The sequence below is a fragment of the Hyla sarda genome, chromosome 4 (assembly GCF_029499605.1).
Source record: "Hyla sarda isolate aHylSar1 chromosome 4, aHylSar1.hap1, whole genome shotgun sequence".
Classification (NCBI taxonomy): Eukaryota; Metazoa; Chordata; class Amphibia; order Anura; family Hylidae; genus Hyla; species Hyla sarda.
Window position 1 is genome coordinate 59,857,997 of NC_079192.1, and position 19,144 is coordinate 59,877,140.

Below are 19,144 nucleotides of genomic sequence, written 5' to 3' on the forward strand. Positions count from 1 at the left end.
ATAAATAAATAAAACTGATTAGGACTAGTTTAAAAAGTATAAAAAATTTAGAAACGGTCGATAAAATAATTTAAAAAATAGCGGAATAGTTACAGAGTTGAAGGGGTACTCCACAGCTCAGAGTTTGGAACAAACTGTTCCGAAAACTGGAGACGGCGTCAGGAGCTCTTGACGTCATGGCCCCGCCTCCTCATGACGTTACACCCTGCCCCCTCAAATGAAGTCTATGGGAGGGGGTGTATCCCTTTAAAAATAAAAAATTAATGGTTGATAAAATTCTTTTTTAAAAAAAACATCAACCCGCCCCACAAAAACATCCCTTAAAAAATAAGTTGTTGGGAAAAAAAACTACAATTCAGAATAAAGAAAAGAACATTTAAAAAAAAGCACCAAAATTTTATAAATAACCCCCCAAAAAAATCTACAATAGATACACACATAGCATTAATGTGAGAGGCATAAATTATTTTATAAAATAATACAACCATTCCCCCCTTTCAAAATTAAAAGGCATACATTCCCGTTGTATGATTAACTGTTGAATATAATATAACATTTTTCGATAAAATATTTATTAAAATAAAAAATATCAAAAATATACAGTATATTTTAATTTAAAAAAAACCTAGATCCCAATGTGTTCCAACTTTTTTTGTTCCTTTTTGTTATGCGGTTTCATAATGCCTGAGATAAGTAGTTCTGTCCCGAGAATGTTATATATATTAGCGTCTGTAGCATGTATCAGGAACATGTTATCATACCTGTGTCTTTTTACAGGTGACTGATGCCCGGTGAGAAGGTGTACGTGACATATGCCCTCGTCAGCTGCAAGAAAGGAACTTGGAGACAGGTAATTAATATTTATATTAATTACTGATAACGATCAGGCTAGATATCAAATCTAGACCTGCAGAGATGTCATAGTCTCTCCCTTATACATGAAGATATATGTGTTGTTAATAAGTATATCGTCTATAGACAGCTTCTTATATAACACAGCCATATCTCAGGTACAGAGATTAGGAACATGTATGATCCTTATTCTCAATTTTTCTATTTGTAGGAATCCCCTTTATCAATGTTTAATAGAATAGACTGAACTGTCTGCAGTGTTTACAATTTCACTTTAGACTGTTGGGTGACTGACCGCAAATTTAAGACTTAACTGTACTAAGTAAAGAAAAATCAATATTTTTTTTGCTTCAAATATATAATTATAGCCAAAGACATTAGCCATAATAAGTCATAGCCTTTTAACCTAATTCTGAAGGGCATAATACACTGCACTTTAATACTAATGCAGTATGTTATATGAGTGATCTAAAGATCGCTATTAAAAGTCCCCTTTATAAAACACTTAAAGGCTAGGTTCACACTAAGGAATTTCCAGCCGGAATAATTAATGCCGGAGGTTCCACGGGTGCATTGCCCTCCCCATAGATGGCAATGTATTCTGTATGGATCCTAGCTAAAAAATAAGTTAAAAATAGATACTGTCATACTACTGCAGTCTATTAATATATGAGCTATCGAAAGATGGCTGCTTTATGTACCTTAATGGGAATAGTTCAAAACTAAAAGAAGAAAAACAAGGCTAATAAAATATAAAAAAAAAAACTTTAGCTCCGCCTTAAGAAAAACATCCCTTAAAAAAATTGTATCAAATATAAAATGAAATTAAAAAATAAATATATGAAAAATCCCCAAAAAACTTTATAACCCCATAAAAAATACCCTAACGATAACAACAACCATACACTGTCTGTCAGCATAATGCTGAGAGGCAGAATACACTGCACTACAATAGTGGTGCAGTGTTTCATAGAAACTATCAGATCAGGAATGACAGGTCATTCTATTATGGGAAAAACAAAAATAGAAAGGCAGAAATGCTATGAAAAACATAAATAAATAAGAAGTAGATAAATAAATAAAACTGATTTGGACTAGTTTAAAAAGTACAAAAAATTAGGAAACGGTCGATAAAATAATAAAAAATTATCGGAATAGTTAGAGAGTTAAAGGGGTACTTCACAGCTCAGCTTTTGGAACAAACTGTTCCGAACGCTGGAGCCGGCGTGAGGAGCTGTTGACATCATAGCTCCGCCCCTCATGACATCACGCCCTGCCCCCTCAATGCAAGTCTGTGGGAGGGGGTGTGACGGCTCTACCCATTTAAAAATAAAAATAAATGCTTGATAAAATTATTTAAAAAATAATTTGTTGTATCAAAAATAAAATTCAGAAAAAAGAAAAGAAAATATTTAAAAACTCCCAAAAATGTTATAAATAAACCCCCAAAAAATCTACAATAGCTACAAACTTAGCATAAAAATATTAAAAAATATAAAAAAATACATAAAAATGGCCAAAAAAATTTGGAACCCCATAGAAAATACCCTAATGATAACCATAACCATACACTGTCTGTCAGCATAATGCTGATAGGCATAATACACTGCACTACAATAGTGGTGCAGTGTTTCAAAGAAAGGATCAGATCAGGAGTGAAAGGTCGTTCTCGTATGGGAAAAATAAAAATAGAAACCCAGAAATGTTATGAAAAAAATAACAATAAATAAGAAGTAAATAAATAAATAAAACTGATTAGGACTAGTTTAAAAAGTATAAAAAAATTTGAAACGGTCGATAAAATAATTTAAAAAATAGCGGAATAGTTACAGAGTTGAAGGGGTACTCCACAGCTCAGAATTTGGAACAAACTGTTCCGAAAACTGGAGACGGCGTCAGGAGCTCTTGACGTCATGGCCCCGCCTCCTCATGACGTTACACCCTGCCCCCTCAAATGAAGTCTATGGGAGGGGGTGTATCCCTTTAAAAATAAAAAATTAATGGTTGATAAAATTATTTTTTTTAAAAAACATCAACCCGCCCCACAAAAACATCCCTTAAAAAATAAGTTGTTGGGAAAAAAAAACTACAATTTAGAATAAAGAAAAGAACATTTAAAAAAAAGCACCAAAATTTTATAAATAACCCCCAAAAAAATCTACAATAGATACACACATAGCATTAATGTGAGAGGCATAAATTATTTTATAAAATAATACAACCCTTCCCCCCTTTCAAAATTAAAAGGCATACATTCCCGTTGTATGATTAACTGTTGAATATAATATAACATTTTTCGATAAAATATTTATTAAAATAAAAAATATCAAAAATATACAGTATATTTTAATTTAAAAAAAACCTAGATCCCAATGTGTTCCAACTTTTTTTGTTCCTTTTTGTTATGCGGTTTCATAATGCCTGAGATAAGTAGTTCTGGCCCGAGAATGTTATATATATTAGCGTCTGTAGCATGTATCAGGAACATATTATCATACCTGTGTCTTTTTACAGGTGACTGATGCCCGGTGAGAAGGTGTACGTGACATATGCCCTCGTCAGCTGCAAGAAAGGAACTTGGAGACAGGTAATTAATATTTATATTAATTACTGATAACGATCAGGCTAGATATCAAATCTAGACCTGCAGAGATGTCATAGTCTCTCCCTTATACATGAAGATATATGTGTTGTTAATAAGTATATCGTCTATAGACAGCTTCTTATATAACACAGCCATATCTCAGGTACAGAGATTAGGAACATGTATGATCCTTATTCTCAATTTTTCTATTTGTAGGAATCCCCTATATCAATGTTTAATAGAATAGACTGAACTGTCTGCAGTGTTTACAATTTCACTTTAGACTGTTGGGTGACTGACCGCAAATTTAAGACTTAACTGTACTAAGTAAAGAAAAATCAATATTTTTTTTTTGCTTCAAATATATAATTATAGCCAAAGACATTAGCCATAATAAGTCATAGCCTTTTAACCTAATTCTGAAGGGCATAATACACTGCACTTTAATACTAATGCAGTATGTTATATGAGTGATCTAAAGATCGCTATTAAAAGTCCCCTTTATAAAACACTTAAAGGCTAGGTTCACACTAAGGAATTTCCAGCCGGAATAATTATTGCCGGAGGTTTCACGGGTGCATTGCCCTCCCCATAGATGGCAATGTATTCTGTATGGATCCTAGCTAATAAATAAGTTAAAAATAGAGACTGTCATACTACTGCAGTCTATTAATATATGAGCTATCAAAAGATGGCTGCTTTATGTACCTTAATGGGAATAGTTAAAAACTAAAAGAAGAAAATTAAAGCTAATAAAATATACGAAAAACTATAGCTCCGCCTTAACAAAAACATCCCTTTAAAAAAATTGTCTCAAATATAAAATGAAATTAAAAAATAAATATATGAAAAATCCCCAAAAAACTTTATAACCCCATAAAAAATACCCTAACGATAACAACAACCATACACTGTCTGTCAGCATAATGCTGAGAGGCAGAATACACTGCACTACAATAGTGGTGCAGTGTTTCATAGAAACTATCAGATCAGGAATGACAGGTCATTCTCGTATGGGAAAAACAAAAATAGAAAGGCAGAAATGCTATGAAAAACATAAATAAATAAGAAGTAGATAAATAAATAAAACTGATTTGGACTAGTTTAAAAAGTACAAAAAATTAGGAAACGGTCGATAAAATAATAAAAAATTATCGGAATAGTTAGAGAGTTAAAGGGGTACTTCACAGCTCAGCGTTTGGAACAAACTGTTCCGAACGCTGGAGCCGGCGTCAGGAGCTGTTGACATCATAGCTCCGCCCCTCATGACATCACGCCCTGCCCCCTCAATGCAAGTCTGTGGGAGGGGGTGTGACGGCTCTACCCATTTAAAAATAAAAATAAATGCTTGATAAAATTATTTAAAAAATAATTTGTTGTATCAAAAATAAAATTCAGAAAAAGAAAAGAAAATATTTAAAAAAAATCCCAAAAATGTTATAAATAAACCCCCAAAAAATCTACAATAGCTACAAACTTAGCATAAAAATATTAAAAAATATTAAAAAATACATAAAAATGCCCCAAAAAATTTGGAACCCCATAGAAAATACCCTAACGATAACCATAACCATACACTGTCTGTCAGCATAATGCTGATAGGCATAATACACTGCACTACAATAGTGGTGCAGTGTTTCAAAGAAAGGATCAGATCAGGAGTGAAAGGTCGTTCTCGTATGGGAAAAATAAAAATAGAAACCCAGAAATGTTATGAAAAAAATAACAATAAATAAGAAGTAAATAAATAAATAAAACTGATTAGGACTAGTTTAAAAAGTATAAAAAATTTAGAAACGGTCGATAAAATAATTTAAAAAATAGCGGAATAGTTACAGAGTTGAAGGGGTACTCCACAGCTCAGAGTTTGGAACAAACTGTTCCGAAAACTGGAGACGGCGTCAGGAGCTCTTGACGTCATGGCCCCGCCTCCTCATGACGTTACACCCTGCCCCCTCAAATGAAGTCTATGGGAGGGGGTGTATCCCTTTAAAAATAAAAAATTAATGGTTGATAAAATTCTTTTTTAAAAAAAACATCAACCCGCCCCACAAAAACATCCCTTAAAAAATAAGTTGTTGGAAAAAAAAAACTACAATTCAGAATAAAGAAAAGAACATTTAAAAAAAGCACCAAAATTTTATAAATAACCCCCAAAAAAATCTACAATAGATACACACACAGCATTAATGTGAGAGGCATAAATTATTTTATAAAATAATACAACCCTTCCCCCCTTTCAAAATTAAAAGGCATACATTCCCGTTGTATGATTAACTGTTGAATATAATATAACATTTTTCGATAAAATATTTATTAAAATAAAAAATATCAAAAATATACAGTATATTTTAATTAAAAAAAAAACCTAGATCCCAATGTGTTCCAACTTTTTTTGTTCCTTTTTGTTATGCGGTTTCATAATGCCTGAGATAAGTAGTTCTGGCCCGAGAATGTTATATATATTAGCGTCTGTAGCATGTATCAGGAACATGTTATCATACCTGTGTCTTTTTACAGGTGACTGATGCCCGGTGAGAAGGTGAACGTGACATATGCCCTCGTCAGCTGCAAGAAAGGAACTTGGAGACAGGTAATTAATATTTATATTAATTACTGATAACGATCAGGCTAGATATCAAATCTAGACCTGCAGAGATGTCATAGTCTCTCCCTTATACATGAAGATATATGTGTTGTTAATAAGTATATCGTCTATAGACAGCTTCTTATATAACACAGCCATATCTCAGGAACAGAGATTAGGAACATGTATGATCCTTATTCTCTAATTTTTTATTTGTAGGAATCCCCTTTTTCAATATTTAATAGAATAGACTGAACTGTCTGCAGTGTTTACAATTTCACTTTAGACTGTTGGGTGACTGACCGCAAATTTAAGACTTAACTGTACTAAGTAAAGAAAAATCAATATTTTTTTTTTTGCTTCAAATATATAATTATAGCCAAAGACATTAGCCATAATAAGTCATAGCCTTTTAACCTAATTCTGAAGGGCATAATACACTGCACTTTAATACTAATGCAGTATGTTATATGAGTGATCTAAAGATCGCTATTAAAAGTCCCCTTTATAAAACACTTAAAGGCTAGGTTCACACTAAGGAATTTCCAGCCGGAATAATTAATGCCGGAGGTTCCACGGGTGCATTGCCCTCCCCATAGATGGCAATGTATTCTGTATGGATCCTAGCTAAAAAATAAGTTAAAAATAGATACTGTCATACTACTGCAGTCTATTAATATATGAGCTATCGAAAGATGGCTGCTTTATGTACCTTAATGGGAATAGTTCAAAACTAAAAGAAGAAAAACAAGGCTAATAAAATATAAAAAAAAAAACTTTAGCTCCGCCTTAAGAAAAACATCCCTTAAAAAAATTGTATCAAATATAAAATGAAATTAAAAAATAAATATATGAAAAATCCCCAAAAAACTTTATAACCCCATAAAAAATACCCTAACGATAACAACAACCATACACTGTCTGTCAGCATAATGCTGAGAGGCAGAATACACTGCACTACAATAGTGGTGCAGTGTTTCATAGAAACTATCAGATCAGGAATGACAGGTCATTCTATTATGGGAAAAACAAAAATAGAAAGGCAGAAATGCTATGAAAAACATAAATAAATAAGAAGTAGATAAATAAATAAAACTGATTTGGACTAGTTTAAAAAGTACAAAAAATTAGGAAACGGTCGATAAAATAATAAAAAATTATCGGAATAGTTAGAGAGTTAAAGGGGTACTTCACAGCTCAGCTTTTGGAACAAACTGTTCCGAACGCTGGAGCCGGCGTGAGGAGCTGTTGACATCATAGCTCCGCCCCTCATGACATCACGCCCTGCCCCCTCAATGCAAGTCTGTGGGAGGGGGTGTGACGGCTCTACCCATTTAAAAATAAAAATAAATGCTTGATAAAATTATTTAAAAAATAATTTGTTGTATCAAAAATAAAATTCAGAAAAAAGAAAAGAAAATATTTAAAAACTCCCAAAAATGTTATAAATAAACCCCCAAAAAATCTACAATAGCTACAAACTTAGCATAAAAATATTAAAAAATATAAAAAAATACATAAAAATGGCCAAAAAATTTTGGAACCCCATAGAAAATACCCTAATGATAACCATAACCATACACTGTCTGTCAGCATAATGCTGATAGGCATAATACACTGCACTACAATAGTGGTGCAGTGTTTCAAAGAAAGGATCAGATCAGGAGTGAAAGGTCGTTCTCGTATGGGAAAAATAAAAATAGAAACCCAGAAATGTTATGAAAAAAATAACAATAAATAAGAAGTAAATAAATAAATAAAACTGATTAGGACTAGTTTAAAAAGTATAAAAAATTTAGAAACGGTCGATAAAATAATTTCAAAAATAGCGGAATAGTTACAGAGTTGAAGGGGTACTCCACAGCTCAGAGTTTGGAACAAACTGTTCCGAAAACTGGAAACGGCGTCAGGAACTCTTGACGTCATGGCCCCGCCTCCTCATGACGTTACACCCTGCCCCCTCAAATGAAGTCTATGGGAGGGGGTGTATCCCTTTAAAAATAAAAAATTAATGGTTGATAAAATTCTTTTTAAAAAAAAACATCAACCCGCCCCACAAAAACATCCCTTAAAAAATAAGTTTTTCGGAAAAAAAAACTACAATTCAGAATAAAGAAAAGAACATTTAAAAAAGAGCACCAAAATTTTATAAATAAACCCCAAAAAAATCTACAATAGATACACACATAGCATTAATGTGAGAGGCATAAATTATTTTATAAAATAATACAACCCCTCCCCCCTTTCAAAATTAAAAGGCATACATTCCCGTTGTATGATTAACTGTTGAATATAATATAACATTTTTCGATAAAATATTTATTAAAACAAAATATCAAAAATATACAGTATATTTTAATTAAAAAAACACCTAGATCCCAATGTGTTCCAATTTTTTTTGTTCCTTTTTGTTATGCGGTTTCATAATGCCTGAGATAAGTAGTTCTGGCCCGAGAATGTTATATATATTAGCGTCTGTAGCATGTATCAGGAACATGTTATCATACCTGTGTCTTTTTACAGGTGACTGATGCCCGGTGAGAAGGTGAACGTGACATATGCCCTCGTCAGCTGCAAGAAAGGAACTTGGAGACAGGTGATTAATATTTATATTAATTACTGATAACGATCAGGCTAGATATCAAATCTAGACCTGCAGAGATGTCATAGTCTCTCCCTTATACATGAAGATATATGTGTTGTTAATAAGTATATCGTCTATAGACAGCTTCTTATATAACACAGCCATATCTCAGGAACAGAGATTAGGAACATGTATGATCCTTATTCTCTAATTTTTTATTTGTAGGAATCCCCTTTTTCAATATTTAATAGAATAGACTGAACTGTCTGCAGTGTTTACAATTTCACTTTAGACTGTTGGGTGACTGACCGCAAATTTAAGACTTAACTGTACTAAGTAAAGAAAAATCTATATTTTTTTTTTGCTTCAAATATATAATTATAGCCAAAGACATTAGCCATAATAAGTCATAGCCTTTTAACCTAATTCTGAAGGGCATAATACACTGCACTTTAATACTAATGCAGTATGTTATATGAGTGATCTAAAGATCGCTATTAAAAGTCCCCTTTATAAAACACTTAAAGGCTAGGTTCACACTAAGGAATTTCCAGCTGGAATAATTATTGCCGGAGGTTCCACGGGTGTATTGCCCTCCCCATAGATGGCAATGTATTCTGTATGGATCCTAGCTAAAAAATAAGTTAAAAATAGATACTGTCATACTACTGCAGTCTATTAATATATGAGCTATCGAAAGATGGCTGCTTTATGTACCTTAATGGGAATAGTTCAAAACTAAAAGAAGAAAAACAAGGCTAATAAAATATAAAAAAAAAAAAACTTTAGCTCCGCCTTAAGAAAAACATCCCTTTAAAAAAATTGTATCAAATATAAAATGAAATTAAAAAATAAATATATGAAAAATCCCCAAAAAACTTTATAACCCCATAAAAAATACTCTAACGATAACAACAACCATACACTGTCTGTCAGCATAATGCTGAGAGGCAGAATACACTGCACTACAATAGTGGTGCAGTGTTTCATAGAAACTATCATATCAGGAATGACAGGTCATTCTATTATGGGAAAAACAAAAATAGAAAGGCAGAAATGCTATGAAAAACATAAATAAATAAGAAGTAGATAAATAAATAAAACTGATTTGGACTAGTTTAAAAAGTACAAAAAATTAGGAAACGGTCGATAAAATAATAAAAAATTATCGGAATAGTTAGAGAGTTAAAGGGGTACTTCACAGCTCAGCTTTTGGAACAAACTGTTCCGAACGCTGGAGCCGGCGTGAGGAGCTGTTGACATCATAGCTCCGCCCCTCATGACATCACGCCCTGCCCCCTCAATGCAAGTCTGTGGGAGGGGGTGTGACGGCTCTACCCATTTAAAAATAAAAATAAATGCTTGATAAAATTATTTAAAAAATAATTTGTTGTATCAAAAATAAAATTCAGAAAAAAGAAAAGAAAATATTTAAAAACTCCCAAAAATGTTATAAATAAACCCCCAAAAAATCTACAATAGCTACAAACTTAGCATAAAAATATTAAAAAATATAAAAAAATACATAAAAATGGCCAAAAAAATTTGGAACCCCATAGAAAATACCCTAATGATAACCATAACCATACACTGTCTGTCAGCATAATGCTGATAGGCATAATACACTGCACTACAATAGTGGTGCAGTGTTTCAAAGAAAGGATCAGATCAGGAGTGAAAGGTCGTTCTCGTATGGGAAAAATAAAAATAGAAACCCAGAAATGTTATGAAAAAAATAACAATAAATAAGAAGTAAATAAATAAATAAAACTGATTAGGACTAGTTTAAAAAGTATAAAAAATTTTGAAACGGTCGATAAAATAATTTAAAAAATAGCGGAATAGTTACAGAGTTGAAGGGGTACTCCACAGCTCAGAATTTGGAACAAACTGTTCCGAAAACTGGAGACGGCGTCAGGAGCTCTTGACGTCATGGCCCCGCCTCCTCATGACGTTACACCCTGCCCCCTCAAATGAAGTCTATGGGAGGGGGTGTATCCCTTTAAAAATAAAAAATTAATGGTTGATAAAATTCTTTTTTTTAAAAAACATCAACCCGCCCCACAAAAACATCCCTTAAAAAATAAGTTGTTGGGAAAAAAAAACTACAATTCAGAATAAAGAAAAGAACATTTAAAAAAAAGCACCAAAATTTTATAAATAACCCCCAAAAAAATCTACAATAGATACACACATAGCATTAATGTGTGAGGCATAAATTATTTTATAAAATAATACAAGCCTTCCCCCCTTTCAAAATTAAAAGGCATACATTCCCGTTGTATGATTAACTGTTGAATATAATATAACATTTTTCGATAAAATATTTATTAAAATAAAAAATATCAAAAATATACAGTATATTTTAATTTAAAAAAAACCTAGATCCCAATGTGTTCCAACTTTTTTTGTTCCTTTTTGTTATGCGGTTTCATAATGCCTGAGATAAGTAGTTCTGGCCCGAGAATGTTATATATATTAGCGTCTGTAGCATGTATCAGGAACATATTATCATACCTGTGTCTTTTTACAGGTGACTGATGCCCGGTGAGAAGGTGTACGTGACATATGCCCTCGTCAGCTGCAAGAAAGGAACTTGGAGACAGGTAATTAATATTTATATTAATTACTGATAACGATCAGGCTAGATATCAAATCTAGACCTGCAGAGATGTCATAGTCTCTCCCTTATACATGAAGATATATGTGTTGTTAATAAGTATATCGTCTATAGACAGCTTCTTATATAACACAGCCATATCTCAGGTACAGAGATTAGGAACATGTATGATCCTTATTCTCAATTTTTCTATTTGTAGGAATCCCCTTTATCAATGTTTAATAGAATAGACTGAACTGTCTGCAGTGTTTACAATTTCACTTTAGACTGTTGGGTGACTGACCGCAAATTTAAGACTTAACTGTACTAAGTAAAGAAAAATCAATATTTTTTTTTTGCTTCAAATATATAATTATAGCCAAAGACATTAGCCATAATAAGTCATAGCCTTTTAACCTAATTCTGAAGGGCATAATACACTGCACTTTAATACTAATGCAGTATGTTATATGAGTGATCTAAAGATCGCTATTAAAAGTCCCCTTTATAAAACACTTAAAGGCTAGGTTCACACTAAGGAATTTCCAGCCGGAATAATTATTGCCGGAGGTTTCACGGGTGCATTGCCCTCCCCATAGATGGCAATGTATTCTGTATGGATCCTAGCTTATAAATAAGTTAAAAATAGATACTGTCATACTACTGCAGTCTATTAATATATGAGCTATCAAAAGATGGCTGCTTTATGTACCTTAATGGGAATAGTTAAAAACTAAAAGAAGAAAATTAAAGCTAATAAAATATACGAAAAACTATAGCTCCGCCTTAACAAAAACATCCCTTTAAAAAAATTGTCTCAAATATAAAATGAAATTAAAAAATAAATATATGAAAAATCCCCAAAAAACTTTATAACCCCATAAAAAATACCCTAACGATAACAACAACCATACACTGTCTGTCAGCATAATGCTGAGAGGCAGAATACACTGCACTACAATAGTGGTGCAGTGTTTCATAGAAACTATCAGATCAGGAATGACAGGTCATTCTCGTATGGGAAAAACAAAAATAGAAAGGCAGAAATGCTATGAAAAACATAAATAAATAAGAAGTAGATAAATAAATAAAACTGATTTGGACTAGTTTAAAAAGTACAAAAAATTAGGAAACGGTCGATAAAATAATAAAAAATTATCGGAATAGTTAGAAAGTTAAAGGGGTATTTCACAGCTCAGCGTTTGGAACAAACTGTTCCGAACGCTGGAGCCGGCGTCAGGAGCTGTTGACATCATAGCTCCGCCCCTCATGACATCACGCCCTGCCCCCTCAATGCAAGTCTGTGGGAGGGGGTGTGACGGCTCTACCCATTTAAAAATAAAAAATAAATGCTTGATAAAATTATTTAAAAAATAATTTGTTGTATCAAAAATAAAATTCAGAAAAAAGAAAAGAAAATATTTAAAAAATCCCAAAAATGTTATAAATAAACCCCCAAAAAATCTACAATAGCTACAAACTTAGCATAAATATATTAAAAAATATAAAAAAATACATAAAAATGCCCAAAAAAATTTGGAACCCCATAGAAAATACCCTAACGATAACCATAACCATACACTGTCTGTCATCATAATGCTGATAGGCGTAATACACTGCACTACAATAGTAGTGCAGTGTTTCAAAGAAAGGATCAGATCAGGAGTGAAAGGTCGTTCTCGTATGGGAAAAATAAAAATAGAAACCCAGAAATGTTATGAAAAAAATAACAATAAATAAGAAGTAAATAAATAAATAAAACTGATTAGGACTAGTTTAAAAAGTATAAAAAATTTAGAAACGGTCGATAAAATTATTTAAAAAATAGCGGAATAGTTACAGAGTTGAAGGGGTACTCCACAGCTCTGAGTTTGGAACAAACTGTTCCGAAAACTGGAGACGGCGTCAGGAGCTCTTGACGTCATGGCCCCGCCTCCTCATGACGTTACACCCTGCCCCCTCAAATGAAGTCTATGGGAGGGGGTGTATCCCTTTAAAAATAAAAAATTAATGGTTGATAAAAAAAATTTTTTTTAAAAACATCAACCCGCCCCACAAAAACATCCCTTAAAAAATAAGTTTTTGGAAAAAAAAACTACAATTCAGAATAAAGAAAAGAACATTAAAAAAAAAGCACCAAAATTTTATAAATAAACCCCCAAAAAATCTACAATAGATACACACATAGCATTAATGTGAGAGGCATAAATTATTTTATAAAATAATACAACCCCTCCCCCCTTTCAAAATTAAAAGGCATACATTCCCGTTGTATGATTAACTGTTGAATATAATATAACATTTTTCGATAAAATATTTATTAAAACAAAATATCAAAAATATACAGTATATTTTAATTAAAAAAACACCTAGATCCCAATGTGTTCCAATTTTTTTTGTTCCTTTTTGTTATGCGGTTTCATAATGCCTGAGATAAGTAGTTCTGGCCCGAGAATGTTATATATATTAGCGTCTGTAGCATGTATCAGGAACATGTTATCATACCTGTGTCTTTTTACAGGTGACTGATGCCCGGTGAGAAGGTGAACGTGACATATGCCCTCGTCAGCTGCAAGAAAGGAACTTGGAGACAGGTAATTAATATTTATATTAATTACTGATAACGATCAGGCTAGATATCAAATCTAGACCTGCAGAGATGTCATAGTCTCTCCCTTATACATGAAGATATATGTGTTGTTAATAAGTATATCGTCTATAGACAGCTTCTTATATAACACAGCCATATCTCAGGAACAGAGATTAGGAACATGTATGATCCTTATTCTCTAATTTTTTATTTGTAGGAATCCCCTTTTTCAATATTTAATAGAATAGACTGAACTGACTGCAGTGTTTACAATTTCACTTTAAACTGCTGGGTGACTGAACGCAAATTTAAGACTTAACTGTACTAAGTAAAGAAAAATCAATATTTTTTTTTTGCTTCAAATATATAATTATAGCCAAAGACTTTAGCCATAATAATTCATAGCCTTTTAACTTAATTCTGAAGGGCATAATACACTGCACTTTAATACTAATGCAGTATGTTATATGAGTGATCTAAAGATCGCTGTTAAAAGTCCCCTTTATAAAACACTTAAAGGCTAGGTTCACACTGAGGAATTTCCAGCCGGAATAATTATTGCCGGAGGTTCCACGGGTGCATTGCCCTCCCCATAGATGGCAATGTATTCTGTATGGATCCTAGCTAAAAAATAAGTTAAAAATAGACACTGTCATACTACTGCAGTCTATTAATATATGAGCTATCAAAAGATGGCTGCTTTATGTCCCTTAATGGGAATAGTTAAAAACTAAAAGAAGAAAAACAAGGCTAATAAAATATTTAAAAAAAACTATAGCTCCGCCTTAACAAATACATCCCTTTAAAAAAATTGTATCAAATATAAAATTAAATAAAAAAATAAATATATGAAAAATCCCCAAAAAACGTTATAACCCCATAAAAAATACCCTAACGATAACAACAACCATACACTGTCTGCCAGCATAATGCTGAGAGGCAGAATACACTGCACTACAATAGTGGTGCAGTGTTTCATAGAAACTATCAGATCAGGAATGACAGGTCATTCTCGTATGGGAAAAACAAAAATTGAAAGGCAGAAATGCAATGAAAAACATAAATAAATAAGTAGATAAATAAATAAAACTGATTTGGACTAGTTTAAAAAGTACAAAAAATTAGGAAACGGTCGATAAAATAATAAAAAATTATCGGAATAGTTAGAGAGTTAAAGGGGTACTTCACAGCTCAGCGTTTGGAACAAACTGTTCCGAAAGCTGGAGCCGGCGTCAGGAGCTGTTGACATCATAGCTCCGCCCCTCATGACATCACGCCCTGCCCCCTCAATGCAAGTCTGTGGGAGGGGGTGTGACGGCTCTACCCATTTAAAAATAAAAATAAATGCTTGATAAAATTATTTCAAAAATAATTTGTTGTATCAAAAATAAAATTCAGAGAAAAGAAAAGAAAATATTTAAAAAATCCCAAAAATGTTATAAATAAACCCCCAAAAAATCTACAATAGCTTCAAACTTAGCATAAAAATCTTAAAAAATATAAAAAAATACATAAAAATTCCCCAAAAAATTTGGAACCCCATAGAAAATACCCTAACGATAACCATAACCATACACTGTCTGTCAGCATAATGCTGATAGGCATAATACACTGCACTACAATAGTGGTGCAGTGTTTCAAAGAAAGTATCAGATCAGGAGTGAAAGGTCGTTCTCGTATGGGAAAAATTAAAATAGAAACCCAGAAATGTTATGAAAAAAATAACAATAAATAAGAAGTAAATAAATAAATAAAACTGATTAGGACTAGTTTAAAAAGTATAAAAAATTTAGAAACGGTCGATAAAATAATTTTAAAAATAGCGGAATAGTTACAGAGTTGAAGGGGTACTCCACAGCTCAGAGTTTGGAACAAACTGTTCCGAAAACTGGAGACGGCGTCAGGAGCTCTTGACGTCATGGCCCCGCCTCCTCATGACGTTACACCCTGCCCCCTCAAATGAAGTCTATGGGAGGGGGTGTATCCATTTAAAAATAAAAAATTAATGGTTGATAAAATTCTTTTTTTTTTAAAAACATCAACCCGCCCCACAAAAACATCCCTTAAAAAATGAGTTTTTTGAAAAAAAAAAACTACAATTCAGAATAAAGAAAAGGACATTTAAAAAAAGCACAAAAATTTTATAAATAAACCCCAAAAAAATCTACAATAGATACACACATAGCATTAATGTGAGAGGCATAAATTATTTTATAAAATAATACAACCCTTCCCCCCTTTCAAAATTAAAAGGCATACATTCCCGTTGTATGATTAACTGTTGAATATAATATAACATTTTTCGATAAAATATTTATTAAAATAAAAAATATCAAAAATATACAGTATATTTTAATTTAAAAAAAAACTAGATCCCAATGTGTTCCAACTTTTTTTGTTCCTTTTTGTTATGCGGTTTCATAATGCCTGAGATAAGTAGTTCTGGCCCGAAAATGTTATATATATTAGCGTCTGTAGCATGTATTAGGAACATGTTATCATACCTGTGTCTTTTTACAGGTGACTGATGCCCGGTGAGAAGGTGAACGTGACATATGCCCTCGTCAGCTGCAAGAAAGGAACTTGGAGACAGGTAATTAATATTTATATTAATTACTGATAACGATCAGGCTAGATATCAAATCTAGACCTGCAGAGATGTCATAGTCTCTCCCTTATACATGAAGATATATGTGTTGTTAATAAGTATATCGTCTATAGACAGCTTCTTATATAACACAGCCATATCTCAGGTACAGAGATTAGGAACATGTATGATCCTTATTCTCTATTTTTTTATTTGTAGGAATCACCTTTATCAATGTTTAATAGAATAGACTGAACTGTCTGCAGTGTTTACAATTTCACTTTAGACTGTTGGGTGACTGACCGCAAATTTAAGACTTAACTGTACTAAGTAAAGAAAAATCAATATTTTTTTTTTGCTTCAAATATATAATTATAGCCAAAAACATTAGCCATAATAAGTCATAGCCTTTTAACCTAATTCTGAAGGGCATAATACACTGCACTTTAATACTAATGCAGTATGTTATATGAGTGATCTAAAGATCGCTATTAAAAGTCCCCTTTATAAAACACTTAAAGGCTAGGTTCACACTAAGGAATTTCCAGCCGAAATAATTATTGCCGGAGGTTCCACGAATGCATTGCCCTCCCCATAGATGGCAATGTATTCTGTATGGATCCTAGCTAAAAAATAAGTTAAAAATAGATACTGTCATACTACTGCAGTCTATTAATATATGAGCTATCGAAAGATGGCTGCTTTATGTACCTTAATGGGAATAGTTAAAAACTAAAAGAAGAAAATTAAAGCTAATAAAATATACGAAAAACTATAGCTCCGCCTTAACAAAAATATCCCTTTAAAAAAATTGTCTCAAATAAAAAATGAAATTAAAAAATAAATATATGAAAAATCCCCAAAAAACTTTATAACCCCATAAAAAATACCCTAACGATAACAACAACCATACACTGTCTGCCAGCATAATGCTGAGAGGCAGAATACACTGCACTACAATAGTGGTGCAGTGTTTCATAGAAACTATCAGATCAGGAATGACAGGTCATTCTCGTATGGGAAAAACAAAAATAGAAAGGCAGAAATGCTATGAAAAACATAAATAAATAAGAAGTAGATAAATAAATAAAACTGATTTGGACTAGTTTAAAAAGTACAAAAAATTAGGAAACGGTCGATAAAATAATAAAAAATTATCGGAATAGTTAGAGAGTTAAAGGGGTACTTCACAGCTCAGCGTTTGGAACAAACTGTTCCGAATGCTGGAGCCGACGTCAGGAGCTGTTGACATCATAGCTCCGCCCCTCATGACATCACGTCCTGCCCCCTCAATGCAAGTCTGTGGGAGGGGGTGTGACGGCTCTACCCATTTAAAAATAAAAATAAATGCTTGATAAAATTATTTTAAAAATAATTTGTTGTATCAAAAATAAAATTCAGAAAAAGAAAAGAAAATATTTAAAAAAATCCCAAAAATGTTATAAATAAACCCCCAAAAAATCTACAATAGCTACAAACTTAGCATAAAAATATTAAAAAATATTAAAAAATACATAAAAATGCCCCAAAAAATTTGGAACCCCATAGAAAATACCCTAACGATAACCATAACCATACACTGTCTGTCAGCATAATGCTGATAGGCATAATACACTGCACTACAATAGTGGTGCAGTGTTTCAAAGAAAGGATCAGATCAGGAGTGAAAGGTCGTTCTCGTATGGGAAAAATAAAAATAGAAACCCAGAAATGTTATGAAAAAAATAACAATAAATAAGAAGTAAATAAATAAATAAAACTGATTAGGACTAGTTTAAAAAGTATAAAAAATTTAGAAACGGTCGATAAAATAAGTTAAAAAAATAGCGGAATAGTTACAGAGTTGAAGGGGTACTCCACAGCTCAGAGTTTGGAACAAACTGTTCCGAAAACTGGAGACGGCGTCAGGAGCTCTTGATGTCATGGCCCCGCCTTCTCATGACGTTACACCTAACCCCCTCAAATCAAGTCTATGGGAGGGGGTGTATCCCTTTAAAAAAAAAAAATTAATGGTTGATAAAATTCTTTTAAAAAAAAAACATCAACCCGCCCCACAAAAACATCCCTTAAAAAATAAGCTTTTGGAAAAAAAAAACTACAATTCAGAATAAAGAAAAGAACATTTAAAAAAAAAGCACCAAAATTTTTATAAATAAACCCCAAAAAAAATCTACAATAGATACACACATAACATTAATGTGAGAGGCATAAATTATTTTATAAAATAATACAACCCCTCCCCCCTTTCAAAATTAAAAGGCATACATTCCCGTTGTATGATTAACTGTTGAATATAATATAAAAATTTTAGATAAAATATTTATTAAAACAAAATATCAAAAATATACATTATATTTTAATTAAAAAAACACCTAGATCCCAATGTGTTCCAACTTTTTTTGTTCCTTTTTGTTATGCGGTTTCATAATGCCTGAGATAAGTAGTTCTGGCCCGAGAATGTTATATATATTAGCGTCTGTAGCATGTATCAGGAACATGTTATCATACCTGTGTCTTTTTACAGGTGACTGATGCCCGGTGAGAAGGTGAACGTGACATATGCCCTCGTCAGCTGCAAGAAAGGAACTTGGAGACAGGTAATTAATATTTATATTAATTACTGATAACGATCAGGCTAGATATCAAATCTAGACCTGCAGAGATGTCATAGTCTCTCCCTTATACATGAAGATATATGTGTTTTTAATAAGTATATCGTCTATAGACAGCTTCTTATATAACACAGCCATATCTCAGGTAC

The 19,144-nt window shown here is 32.3% G+C and overlaps 1 protein-coding gene across 4 annotated transcripts in view; it reads left to right on the forward strand.

The window, feature by feature from the left end:
- Nucleotides 1-19,144, forward strand: part of LOC130367991 (olfactory receptor 1G1-like) — a 451,749-nt gene that overhangs the window by 27,717 nt on the left and 404,888 nt on the right. For all 4 annotated transcript variants that reach the window (XM_056571125.1, XM_056571130.1, XM_056571127.1 and 1 more), the window contains exon 2: nt 8,547-8,619. The gene's annotated coding sequence lies outside the window, so the exon portion shown is untranslated. The remainder of the gene's footprint in view (nt 1-8,546; nt 8,620-19,144) is intronic.